The following is a 12,963-nucleotide window of genomic DNA, read 5'->3' on the forward strand; positions in this document are numbered from 1 at the left end:
TTTCTTTCATTTAGTTTTTTTTTTCTCAGATGTAAAAATTTGAAGCTGGAGCCCATAGACCAAACTGTAGTATACCTGAAATAATTAAAGATTTTATACTTGACAAGCTTTCTCTCTGCTGGTTACTTGCTTCCCCTTGGAGCTGTGGATTTATTATTCTCCACTCCAGGGTAAATGTATAAAAGTCACTTCTGCCACATTATTTTCCATCTGGCAGACGGTATAATACCTGTGAGTCAGCACTATTTGCAGCCTACTCTGCTCAAGGCGCTTTGACCCTATCAGTTATTCATATCTAATCAGTTGGGCTGCAGCTTGTCCTAGTCTGAGGCTAGACCAATTGATTTCTAGGATATGCCTACCTGACAATCTAGTGGATTGTCAAGACATGTCAAGACATGTCAAGTGCAGGAAGCAACATTAAAGCATTTGTTCTAATGTATTCCTTCAAGACATGATCTGGACCATGAGGTGTATTTTTACTTACTGAGTTTATGTAGGGAAATCATTTTAATTTCTAGGATTGGACTTATTTTTCCATTTCTTATTTCTTTGATATTTAAATTTCAGTTTCATATTCTCCTGTTTTACATGTTGTCCCATTTTATATATACAAAGGTAATTGTTTACCACAAAAATAAGCCATTTAACAAACTCCACACATATATGCTATAATTGGCATAACTAAATAACGTTGTTGAGTGACAAGCAGAAGTGAGTCTCTCATTTGGCTCTGTGGCTTCTGAAGTTATTAACTATATTACATATTCCTTTCTATTATATGTAAAAACGAACACTTACAATGTTAATTTTCATAATTTTTTCTGAGTAATTGAAATATCAATCAGAATTTTTATTTAGGACTCAATTTCATTTTATTAAAGTCATATGCTGCATTATATATTAAGTAGTCCTGTAACATACATTATTTAAGAATGTCAAGTAATGACATGTCATAAATTAACTGTATAATATGTATTATTAATTCTGTTATTTTATTTTTCCTAGCAGTGTGGTAGGAACAAGTAATTTCACAAGGAGAGAATACTAACTTATCATTTATTCAATAAAGAAATGAGGTTGTCTTCATAAGTGAATGGTCTAGATTCCTGAAGATTGGCATTTTAAGTATAATAACTTGAATTCATATTGTGTTCATTAATGTATATGAAACATAACCTCATCCTAATGACTCAGATGTAATTAAAATAAGAATTATTGCTACTTCCCATTGGTCTCAGCGCTATCATTATTTACTCTCACTGCTATTTGGCTTCACAAATTAAAAAAAAAGTTCACCTTTCTTCTTTTCTCATTGGTTTCTTTTCCCTAAGGATTCTCCTATATATTTCTGTTCTTTGAAGGTAGAATGATGTGTATATATATATATACATATAGATACATACAAAAACCATAGAAGAATTTTATTTCTGTCTCTGGTGATTTTACCAACTATTTTGAGAGTATCAGTTAAAATGGGATTTAACTGTATATAACAAAAATCTAACTGCAGTGGCTTAAGGAAATAAGAATTTACTTTTCTCCAATAACCAAAAGACACCAATGGGCAGGTAAGGGTTGATGAAACGTGGAACTCCATTATGTTATCAACGTCCCAGACTCTGTTTTTCTCACTTGATCATTTTTAGAGTGTGGCGCTTCTCTCTCTCTCTCTCTTTTTTTTTTTTTCTGTTTTCTAGGTTACTTTTTTTTTTTATTTCAGCATATTAAGAGGGTACAAATGTTTAGGTTACATATATTGCCTTTGCCCCACCCAAGTCAGAGCTTCAAGCGTGTTCATCCCCCAGCCAGTGTGCACCACACACATTAGGTGTGAATATAGCCATCCCCTCCTCCCTTTCCCACCTGCCCAACACTACTCTATGTGCACATAAGTGTTGACCAGTTAACATCAATTTGATGGTGAGTTCATGTGGTGCTTGTTTTCCATTCTTATGATACTTCACTTAGTAGAATGGGCTCCAGCTGTATCCAGGATAATACAAGAGGTGCTAGATCACCATTGTTTTTTGTGGCTGAGTGGAACTCCATGGTAGACATACAGCACATTTTATTAATCCACTCATGTATTGATGGGCACTTGGGTTGTTTCCACATCTTTGTAATTGTGAATTGTGCTGCTGTAAACATTCTAGTGCAGATGTCTTTTTTACAGAATGACTTTTTTTCCTTTGGGAAGATGCCCAGTATTGGGATTCCTGGATCAAATGGTAGTTCTACTTGCAGCTCTTTGAGGCATCTCCATATTACTTTCCACAGAGGTTGTACTAGTTTGCAGTCCCACCAGCAGCATATGAGTCTTGCTATCTCTCCACATCCACACCAACATTTATCGTTTTGGGACTTTTTGTTAAAGGCCATTCTCATGGGACTTAAGTAATATCTCATTGTAGTTTTGATTTGCATTTCCCTGATAATTAGAGATGTTGAGCATTTTTTCATATGCTTGTTAGCCATTAGTCTATCTTCTTTTGAAAAGTTTCTATTCATGTTCTTTGCCCACTTTTTGATAGAGTTGTTTGATTTTTTTCTTGCTGATTTTCCTGAGTTCCATATAGATTCTAGTTATCAGCCCTTTATTGAATGTGTAGCATGCGAATATTTTCTCCCATTCTGTAGGTTGTCTGTTTGCTCTAGTGATAGTTTCCTTGGCCATGCTGAAGCTTTTTAATTTGATCAGGTCCCATTTATTTATTTTTGTTGTTGCTGTGATTGCCTTTGGGCTCTTCTTCATAAATTCTTTGCCGAGGCCAATGTCTACAAGAGTTTTTCCAACATTTTCTTCTAGAATTCTTATAGTTTCATGCCTGAGGTTTAAGTCTGTTATCCACTGTCAGTTGATTTTTGTGAGAGGTGAATGGTGAAAGTTGCGGATCCTATTTCAGTCTTCTACATGTGGCTATCCAATTTTCCCAGCGCCGTTTATTGAATAAGGATTCTTTTCCCCAGTGTATGTTTTTGTCTGCTCTGTCAAAGATTAGATGGCTATATGTGGATGGTTTCATATCTGTGTTCTCAGTTGTGTTCCATTCGTCTATATCTCTGTTCTTGTGCCAGTACCGTGCTGTTTTAGTTACTATACCTTGCAGTATAGCTTGAAGTCTGGTAGACTGATACCTCCCAATTTGTTCTTTTTGCTTAAGATTGCTTTTGCTATATGGGGTCTTCTCTGATTCCATACAAAGTATAGAATTATTTTTTCTAGATCTGTGAAAAATGATGTTGGTATTTTAATACGGATTGCATTGAATCTGTAGATCACTTTGGGCAGTATAGACATTTTAACAATGTTGATTCTGCCGACCCATGAGCATGGCATGGTTTTCTACCTGTTTACGTCCTCTGCTATTTCCTTCCTCAGTGTTTCATGGTTCTTCTCATAGAGGTCTTTCTGTCCTTAGTTAAATATATTCCTAGGTATTTTATTTTCTTTATTGCTACTGTGAAGAGTACTGAGTCTTTCATTTGATTCTCAGTTTGACTGTTGTTAGTGTATAGGAATGCTACTGATTTCTGTACAGTGATTTTGTTACCCAAGATTTTGCTGAGTTTGTTTATTAATTCCAGTATGGTGGCAGAATCTTTGGGTTTTCTAGATATAAGATCATATCATCAGGAAAGAGCCATAGTTTGCCCTCTTCTGTCCCTGTTTGGATGGCCTTCTTTCTTGTTACAACAAGGCTGATTCCTCCACAGCATTATGTCTGATTTCCTGGATGGAAGAATAAGGAGAGGGGAGGCTGTTGCCTTAACACATTTAAACCAAAGCAAAAGCTTTCTCAGAAATCCCTGGTAGATTTACACATATATCTTACTGGGCAGAACTGTCTTTTGGCCACCTCTAGTTGTAAGAGAAGCTGAGAAGTAAAGTACATGCACTGTCAAACAATATTGAAAGTCTCTTTGTAAAGAAGAAAAGGAGAATGGACTTTTGCTAAGTGTCTTACTCTGTTTTATGCCACTCTACATTGCAGACTAGGTGATTTGTAATGAATAGAATGTCTTTGGCTCGCAATTCTGGAGGATGGGAAGTCCAGGGGCAAAGGGCTGCATCTGATGAGCATGTTCTTGTTTCATCATCCCGTGGAGAAGGCATCTTATGAGAAGTGAGTGTTCAAGGGAGCATGAGCAGGCAGAACTCACTTTTCTAACGAACCTACTCTCAAGATATCAGGAATTCACTCCCAATAATAACAACATTAATCAATTCTTAGAGGCAGAGCCCTCATGACCTAATCTTCTCTTGAAGGTCCCACCTCTTAACACTGTTTCATTGGAGAATACGTTTGCAGTAGGTGAACTTTGGAGGATTCATTCATACCATTGCAATAGGCAACTAGTAGTGTTTGTAACATTGTATTGCTGTGATTTCTAAATATTTTTTTCCCATGGTTGCTTGCCACCTTGGTGCATTCTTTGTATACTCACCTAAAAGATAAATGTTATTGAGTACTGATTTTTAAGTAAAATGAATGTTACTATTTAAGACCTTTTGACTACCCAAAAGATTTAAAAGTCTAGTTCGGAGAGATAGCTCTTGAATGAAAAATTTATAATACATGAGAATTTAAACTTGCTAATTTTGTTGGGTCAAAGTGTATAACAGAGAAGGAAAAATCTTGGGAAGGCTACTGCTCTTGAAAAATATTCAAGTAGTGTATTGTAGATTTTTGTATAAGACAAATTAATGCCAGATTAAGTACATATAACATTTAAAAAACTTTTTTTAACATATTGGTGTCACTTTTCCTTTTACCCTACATTTTTTTTGTGAGGTTGGAAACAGAAAATTTTAAAATTTTACTTGACTCCTTTTTGATGGTTTTCTCTCCATTGCCTAATGCACGAGCCATAATAGGGCTTTCTGTAGCCACTGTGCTCATTCTTTGCTGTCGGTTAAGCTGTACCTTTTCTGAAACAAGTTTGGTATTGATGGAGATTTCCATTCTTCCTTTTCTTCACACAAGTGTCTATGTGAAAAGTAGGGGGCACCTATTGTCAGATCACAGGCTACTCTAATAACAGAATACCCCAGTCCTGACTTTACCATGTTGATTTATGTATCACACACTGTGTGCTCATGACAAAAATTAAGCATAAGAGAGAGACAGATGATTAAAATTTCTTCACACTACCCATAAAACACCTGGTACAGATACAGTGTGTCATCCTCACAGAGAAAAAACAATGATTCTTCCTCCTGAATGGAGTGTCCACAGCACTGGTACCAGGTAAAGGAATCTTAGCATGTGTACTACAGGGTATCTGCCTGTCCCTCGTCATGTGTCTTATATATGTACTCACTGAGAAAGAAACAGCGGGAAACATGATCTCACAAAAATGTATTTAGTACATTTCTGATGTTAATGGAAACTTTGGATACATTTCTCTGTTATTTCTTTATTACCCTTGATATTATACAATATTGATTTTATTATTCAAATTCATAATCATATATACGAGGGCTGTCCAGAAAGTATGCAGCCATTGTTACTATAATAAGAACATATCATATGGCTGGATACTTTCCGGATAGCCCTCGTATGTTACATTTGCTTTTGGTATGTAGGCCATGTATCAAACTTAATAGGAATTTGACATGGAAAGGCATTTAAAAGAGGGCAGAAAACAGATTTTATAAGGGTATTTGAAGTTTGACTATTTTTCCTTCTTTAATTTCCATAGACCATCATCTGATATAGTAGGATTTACCCAGTTTATATTTAAATTTTTCCCCTGCAACTATATTATTTGTCCTTCATGTTTTGAATTATTTTTCTTAATGTGCCTTATTTTGGGGTGATTATCACATAGGCTAATATTTTTGAACGGGTCCACATTAGAATTTAATTATTTTATGTCAAAGGTTGATTCCTATTTTTGTAAATTTTTAAGTAAATGTCCTTGAGAGAAATAAATTCTGCATGTTTATGAGTTACTTGCACCTTCAACTGGATGAAAGATAAGAGCAGGTTGTATTAAGGCAGAGGGATAGAAGGAATGGATCTTCCCATGTGTATCTCAGAGGTCAAGTCAAATTGTTCACTCTGTGGCTGGTAGGGGGGTGGCGGAGAAGGTACTCCATCCTATGGAAAAACAGGAAGAGTACATAGCTGCTTTCCAGCTGCGGTGGAATTCTCATAGCTTTTATTGAACACTGTATCCTAATCTTAAACCACTTTGGGAGAGTGTCTGTTGCTGAAATAGGAGCTCAATCATTTTTTTCAGGAGCAGTGATCCAGAGGGTACTATAATAGAAACAGATAATTTCAAAGTTGAAAATATATCAGAGACTGTTTTTATTCTTTGTCTGGAAAGTCTGCGTGGCGGCTTTATTCCATTCTGCTTTCTGAGGGACATACCCTATTCAGGCCACTGGAAATAACATGTCAGGTTTTAAAAGAGATTTCATATGTAGCCAAATAAACCTGCTAAATATATTTAGAAAAATCATTCTAGTGACTAATACCTTAAACTGTTTCCACAATAACAATGTTGGTTATATTAGGATTTACCCTTTGGCATTGGAAATGACTTGTCAGGCTAGAAAAGAGACTTTATGAGTATCCAAATCTATTGGCTAAGTGTGTTTTGAAAGGAAATTTAATAATAAAAAAAATTTTTTGAAAAACATAGCTTATTAATTTTAAGCAATAATACTGACTGAAGTCACTAGGTAGCTGTGGAAAGAAGTTAACCTGGTTTTTGCTAGTGTAACTTTTCTAAATATTTTCAGTTCCATGAGAAAAGAGGGATAAGATCCAGCTACAATTGGAAGTTTGAATATTTAATCTAGTTTAATTTCATTTTTCAGAATTACTATTTTTGAGATCATATATAATTATCAGATATTTTGTAGGTTGTCTGAAGAGTTTTTTTCAAATAAAAAGAGATCTGTTCCCAAGCCTTGTAGGAATATGTATTAATATAATTGAGTTATTTTTTAAGCATAGGTTACTAGGAAATGATATCTTCAGGGAGTGCAGGGACCCAGATTTGGTTCTCATATAATTCAGGTGTAACTTCTGTAATTATTCTATTTTATGTTATTATTAGAGAACATAGGTGGTTAAAACAGCATGGACTTTGGAGTTAGAACTGGATTTGACTTTAGCACCACATCTTAGGAGCTGTGTGGCCTTAACCGCTCTGAGCCAGATTTCCCGAGTCAGGCTGTGAACAGGGGAATAGTGTGTACAATACAACATTGTAAGAGAGCTCCTTTAAAGCAACGTCTCATGTTAGCTATTGATCATGCGTTAATTCCCTCTCCAGGGCCTATCAGAATTGCTAACTCCATCAGTGTGAGTCATACTCTTGCCTTCACAGTCCTTACTTGAGGTTTTCTGACCAAAGGCCCATAGATAGACTAAGGTTAATCCAAATATCTACTTACTAATGTAATATCTGCTAGCTAAATACATATTTATTAAATAAAAATAGCAAGTTGCTCTTTTCAAGATACTGATGACCTCTCTGCTGCTGAAGCCAGTATACAATCCTCAGAATTCCTCTGTTCTGCGTTCTTTCCTGTGATGGTCAGTCAGGTGAGACCACAAGAGGACACCCAGGAGAGGCACAAGAAAATAAAACTTATTATACTCACAGGTCCTAGAGAGGGGATCGATCACCACACGCCACACAGGGTTACCGTGTATCTTAGTTTGTGAAGGCTGCTGTAACAAAATACCTTAGACTTGGTAATTTTTGAAGAGCTGAAATTTATGGTTCACAGTTTTGGAGCTGGGAAGTCCAAGATCAAGGCACCAGTAAATTTGACATCTGGTGAGGATCTGTTCATAGACAGCACCTTGTTGCTGTGTAGTCACATGGTGGAAGGAAGGGACAAACAGGCTCTAGCAAGGCTTTTTATGAGGGCACTAATCCCATTCACTAGGGCTCTGCCCTTATGACCTCATCACCTGCCAAAGACCCCACCTCTTAATACCAACACATGGGGGGGTGAGATTTTAATATATGAATTTTGGAGGGACACAAACACTAGGTTAGTGATTTAACCTAGTCCCATAGTTCTAAATATCCCAGAATCCATATTTCTCATCCAGCCCTCTCTTCTTAACTTTAAAATATAATGATATAATTTTCACTTCCCTGTTTGACATTTCCATGCATGTGTGGCTAATAGATACTTCAAATTTAACATATTCAAAATTGAAATTCTTATCTTCCAAACTTCATCAAGTTTACTCATAGCCTTCCCTAACTCAGTGGCAGCAAATTGCTTTAAGTTGGTCAAGTCAAAAATCCATGGTGTCACCTTTATTTCTTGTCTACTCTACATCCAAATTTATCAGGGAGTCCAGTCCTCTTGGCTGAGTCTTCAGAATACATGCAATATCTGCCCACTTCTCACCATGTCTACTGGTACCTCTCGGATTGAGCCACCGTAGTCTCTCACCTGGATCAAGCAGTGTACTGTTCAGTAGTCTCACTGGTTCTATTCCTAAACTCCTTAGAGAGTATCCTCAACAGAGGGGACAGAATAATACTTTTAAAATGTATATATAAGGCCCTAGAATAGCTCCCTTTTCCACAAAAAGTATTAATAAAAACTCAAATCTCTATAAAGTAGTAGAAGGTAGGGTACTGGCAGTGTTTTAATTGTAGAGAGCTCAATGACTTTTGCATTTTGTAGAGGTATGGGCAGTATTAAGGAAACAGAAAACAATGTGAAGCTTCCAGGGTCTGGCAACAATGGGAAGTTCTACCAACCCTAGTCCTGCATCAGTCCTGGAAATTGTTGGGCACTATGGAAGACTAGCCACCAACAGGAGCTGTAACTGTAGAATGCACACACTTCCCTAACTATGGTGAGGCACCATAACTGTGGTGAGGCAGGGAGAAAAGGAGCAGAATAAATATCCCAACCCATTTTTCCTTCATATCCCGGCCCAATACTTGGCATAGTCAGTCTTTTTTATTTTAGCTATTCCGGTGGTGATGTAATGGTATCTCATTGTGGTTTTATTTTGCCTTGCCATGGAGACTAATGAAGTTGGACACTTTTTTATAAGTTTGTTGCCCATTTGGATATCCTCCTTTGTAAAATGCCTGTTCAAGTATTTTGTGCATTTTTCTTTTCAGTTTTATATTGTTTTTCAAAAATTGATTTTTAGAATTCCTTTACATGATTTGGATGCCAGACTTTTTTGTAAGCTGTATGCATTGTAGATATCTTCCTATCTTAATGGCCTTCTCTTTTTTTTTAATAGCCAGTTTCTTAATTTTAATGTAGGTTGATTTTTCTTGTTTTTCCTCTATGATTAATGATTTTTCTATTTTGTTCAATAGATCTACCCAATGTCACAAAAATAGTCTCCTAGAAGATTTATTGTTTTAACTTTTACACTTATATTTATAACCCTGGAATTGATATTTATGTAGGGTGGAGGGTTGGGTTCTAGGGTTCTAGGGTTTTTTTTTTTTTCATATGGATATCTAGTTAACTCAGCATCTTTCCCCACTGCTCTGCAGTGTTAACCCTTGTCATACATGATGTCTCTGTTCAGTTTCTTTTCAGACTCTTTGTTTTATTATTGTACTGTGTCTTACATCAGTATCACACTGTCCTAACTTGTGTAGTTTTGTAGTAAGTCTTAATTTATGGCATAAATACCTCCAGTTTTGTTGTTCTTCTTTAACAGTGCTTTGATTATATATGCTGGCATTGCACTGAATCTAAAAATTGATTTGGGGAAAAGTGATGTATTAGCAATAATGAGCTTTCTATTTAGGCCTTTTAAAATTCTCTCATATAAAATTTTTAAAGTTTTTCTTTTTGTGTAGTGGCTTCTTCCTTATTGGTCCCTAGATATGTGATATTTTTAAAGGCATTGCAAAAGATAATTGTTTTTTCATTTCCTTGTCTATTTTTTTCTGAGTATAGTATTCTAAGTTGGCGTTCATTTTGCTTTCACATTTTAAATATTTTTTCCCACTATTTCTGATTTTTATTGTTTCTCCTGTCAATCTTATTATTGCTCCTTTGAACAAGAAATGATTTTCACTGTTGGCTTTCAAAGTTTTCCAGTTTTAGATTTCAGTAGCACTGTTATGATGTAGTCTTTTAGGTGTAGCTTTCTTTGTATTTGATCTGGTTGGTGTTCATAGCAATTTTTGAATATATAGCTTGATGCCTTTTGTTATTTTGGAAAATTATAGATCATTATTTATTCAAATATTCCTTTTACCCTATAGTCTCTATCCTTTGGTTGAATATATGCTAAACCTTTTCACTGTCTTCTCTGATCTCCTCTAGTTTCACATCATCTATGTCTATTATGCCTTTTTTCTAGTTTCCTCTGAATGTTTCCTCCTGAGCTGTCTTCCAGTTCACTACTCCTCTCTCTAACTCTCATACTATTAATTCAATCTATTGAGATCTATTTTCAATTATTACATTTTACAGTTCTCAAATTTCTATTTTTTTGAATAAATTCCATGTATCTGATCGAATTCTTCACCTTGCCTTCTGCTTTCTTAAACATAGTAGATATAGCTTTGTAGTATATATTTCAATATCTGGCTTATCAGCAGTTTCACTTTTAGTGTCTGTTTTTTCTAGGTTTTTTTTTTATTAGTCTTATTTATAAATGTGGCTGAAAGTTTTTGCTTGAATGTCTGATGTTGTATATGAAAAATTATAACTGAGTTTTTGCTTCTATAGAGGGTTCAATATATTCCCAGGTAATAAACTAAAGGGGGGACACATCACCCCAATTCTGAATTTTGCTGTGATAAACATACTAGTGTAGGTGTCTTTTTGATATAATGATTTCTTTTCCTTTGGATAGATACCCAGAAGTGGGATGGTTGGATCAAATGGTAGTTCTGTTTTTAGCTCTTTGAGGAATCTCCATACTGTTTTCCATAGCAGTTGTACTAATTTAGGTTCCCACCAACAATGTGTAAGCACATTCCCTTTTCTCTCCCTCCTCACCAACATGTGTTAATCATAGCCATTCTGACTGGTATGAGGTGATATTTCATTCTTGTTTTAATTTGCATTTCTCTGATAGTGATGTTGAGCATTTCTTATACACTTTTTGGGCATGCATACGTATATTTTTTAAAATGTTAGTTCATGTCCTCTGCTCACATTTTAACAGGGTTGTTTTTTGTTGTTGTTAAGTTGTTTGAGTTTTTTGTAATTTCTGAATATTAGTCCTTGGTCAGATGCATAGCTTGCAGATATTTTCTCCCACTTTATAGGTTGTCTGTTCACTCTGTCGATTATTTATTTATTTATTTATTTATTTATTTATTTTTCTGTGCAAAAGCTTTTTAGTCTACTTAATTGCCATTTGTCTATTTTTGTTTTGTTACATTTGCTTTTGAGATCTTAGTCATGAATATACAACAATTAAGCCAAGATGGATTAAAGACTTAAATGTAAGGCCTTAAACCATAAATATTCTAGAATATGTTGCTGGTACCACGAGTGAATAAAGATAAACTTAGAATACATCCTAGCTAAGATTGATGCCATTTGAAGCTGCCTCAATATGGTGTTCGTTCAGTTCTTTAAAAAAAAATTCTTTGTTTTGGAATCAGCAGATTATTAATGAATGGAATATTTCTGGAGAATAAATAGGACTTTTGCAAAACTGCATGCATGAGAAAAAATTGGCCAGAGAAAGGGCTGATTCTTTTGTTCCATGTTTCACAGAGCAACTTCAGGCTGTATGAAAAACATTCTGGAATAGATTTGTAAGGGGGAGTGTTGGATAAGAAAAGGAAACAGAAAACACTTGTGTAGTGGAATTCTGTTAAGTTACTTTCTTACCTGCTACTTGGGGAAACTTCATTTATTAAAAAATATATAGACAGTAGAGCCTAAAAACATTTGAAGGCATTTCAGGTAGGTCTTAATTGAGTCAGATTAAATCTAGGAGCCACTAAAAGATGGCTTTCTCTAGAGAAATTATTCTTTGGGGACAGCTTTGAAGAAAAGCCTATTTAGTGTCCTAGTCGAACCATATACAAAAAATTCAATTAAAAATGGGCCATATTTTGAATTGTTTTTCTAATTATAGAAAAAATTTAAGATCTTTATAGTTAACTTTTAAAAATCAGAAATATATGAAAATTTTCTATCTGTAACACCACCATCAAAGCTTACCATTCTTTGCTCTATATTTTCCCAAGTTATATTTGGATAAAATAAAATCATGTTTAAAATATTTGTCTTAGTCCATCTACATTGCTATAAAGGAGTACCTGAGGCTCAGTAATTTATAAAGAAAAGAGGTTTATTTGACTCACGGTTCTGCAGGCTGTACAAGAAGCATGGCGCTGGCATCTGCTTCTGGTGAGGGTCTCAGGCACCTTCCAGTCATGAGGGAGGGTGAAGGGGAGCAGGGGAGCAGGCACCACATGGTGAGAGGAAGAGAGGGAGAGAGAGAGAGGAGGGAGGGGCCAGGCTCTTTTTAATAGTTCTCTCGGGAACTGATAGAGCGAGAACTGACTCACTATTGCAAAGATGACATCAAGCATTCATGAGACATCTGCCCCCTGACCCAAACACCTGCAACATTGGGGATCAAATTTCAACATGAGATTTGGAAGGGACAAATATACAAACTATATCAATATTATTTTATAGCCTACTTTTAATATGTAATATATAGAATCCTGTTTTTCATCTCCTAAACGATTCCTCAAGAATATGGTTTTAATGACTGCATTGCATCATTTCTACTTATTTGTTTGTGTCCTCCTTGCTATTAACTATTTTCATTTTTTTCTGTGTAGCAAATACTTATTTCTTTACACATTTTCTCTGATAATTTGGAATCTATGCCTTCGTCAACGATATTCATGTTTACCTTTCAAGTTTTAAAAAATATTTTAATGCGTTTTATTCTAAAGATCCCAATAACTGAATTTATCTCATTGGCAAATACAAAATAAAACATTTGC

The 12,963-nt window shown here is 35.2% G+C and overlaps 1 protein-coding gene across 1 annotated transcript in view; it reads left to right on the top strand.

Annotated features, from left to right (window-relative positions):
* The window catches only part of VEGFC (vascular endothelial growth factor C), a 96,305-nt gene that overhangs the window by 11,683 nt on the left and 71,659 nt on the right, over positions 1-12,963 (top strand). The window lies entirely within an intron of this gene.

The sequence above is a fragment of the Lemur catta genome, chromosome 5 (assembly GCF_020740605.2).
Source record: "Lemur catta isolate mLemCat1 chromosome 5, mLemCat1.pri, whole genome shotgun sequence".
Lineage (NCBI taxonomy): Eukaryota > Metazoa > Chordata > Mammalia > Primates > Lemuridae > Lemur > Lemur catta.